Source organism: Nuphar pumila, chromosome 10 (assembly GCF_984573655.1).
Source record: "Nuphar pumila chromosome 10, dmNupPumi1.hap1.1, whole genome shotgun sequence".
Classification (NCBI taxonomy): domain Eukaryota; kingdom Viridiplantae; phylum Streptophyta; class Magnoliopsida; order Nymphaeales; family Nymphaeaceae; genus Nuphar; species Nuphar pumila.
The window spans coordinates 56371485-56372591 of NC_143258.1; the positions used below are offsets into that span (position 1 = coordinate 56371485).

A 1107-nucleotide genomic window follows, 5' to 3' on the forward strand; every position below is an offset into this window, starting at 1 on the left:
GTGGGAGCGAACCATTTTGAAATCAAGGCCAGTGTCATCAAGATGTTACCCTCCTTTTATGGCCTTAGCAACGAAGACCCATACTGTCATCTTGACGAATTTCTCGAGATCTGCTCTACGGTGCGGATCAACAATTTTGGAGATGACGCGTTAAGGTTGACGTTATTCCCCTTCTCCCTTAAGGATAAAGCCAAGTATTGGGTGAAGGCCCTCGATACAGTTCAAATTACCACTTGGGAACATATGCAAAGGGAGTTTTTAAAGAAATACTTCCCAATTGGTAAGACGAACCAGTATCGAAAAGCCATCACTAGCTTTTCACAGATCGATGGAGAAATGTTTCATGAAACGTGGGAGAGGATGAAAGATCTTCTCCACAAGTGTCTCCACCACCAGGTGCCCCGCTGGCAACTGGTGCAATATTTTTATGATGGTCTCACTGAGAAGAACCGTCAAATGGTTGACGCTGCCTATGGGGGCACTTTTATGCTCAAAAGTGAAGATGAAGCATGGGCCCTTTTTGAGACCTTGAGCGAGAACTCCATGCACCATGCTTCTGCTTCACGATCTGAGAGGGCCACACCTGTGCAAGATGGCGCAAAGAAGGCTGGTATATTCGAGATAGGGATGTACCTTGAGTTGCAAAACAAGGTCGACCAACTGTCCCAAAAATTGGATCAGTTGTTGTCGGGTCCCTCTCCAGTCCTACAGGTGTGTGCGTTGTGTGCTAGCCCTGCACACCATGTTGTTGATTGCCCCGTTGCGCCACAGTACCCTGAGTTTGTCCAAGAGCAAGCTCAGATGACGCAGAGTTTCGCTAGGCCCACACCCAATCCATATTCCAGTACATATAACCCAGACTGGCAGAACCATCCCAATTTTTCATGGAGAAATCCACAAGCCCAACCTCCCAACCCTTCCCAAAGTCAACCCAGGCAAGGCGGTTATGCGCTTGGATTTCAGAGAACTAGCTACCCTTCAGCTCAACCTACTTATAATCAACCCCAGTCTCAGAAGCCTTCGTCCAGCCAGTCCTTTGAGGACAAGATGCTGCAAGCCTTCTCGGATATCAAGGCAAATCTGAGCTCCCATACACATTCTATTGCG

At 47.9% G+C, this 1107-nt stretch overlaps 1 non-coding gene across 1 annotated transcript; it reads right to left on the reverse strand.

Annotated features, from left to right (window-relative positions):
- Positions 1-290: 290 nt before the first annotated feature.
- On the reverse strand, positions 291-396 carry LOC149826820 (small nucleolar RNA R71). Its single transcript, XR_016435847.1, has one exon. It is a non-coding gene; the product is annotated as a small nucleolar RNA R71 (small nucleolar RNA).
- Between the last annotated feature and the right edge of the window lie 711 nt (positions 397-1107).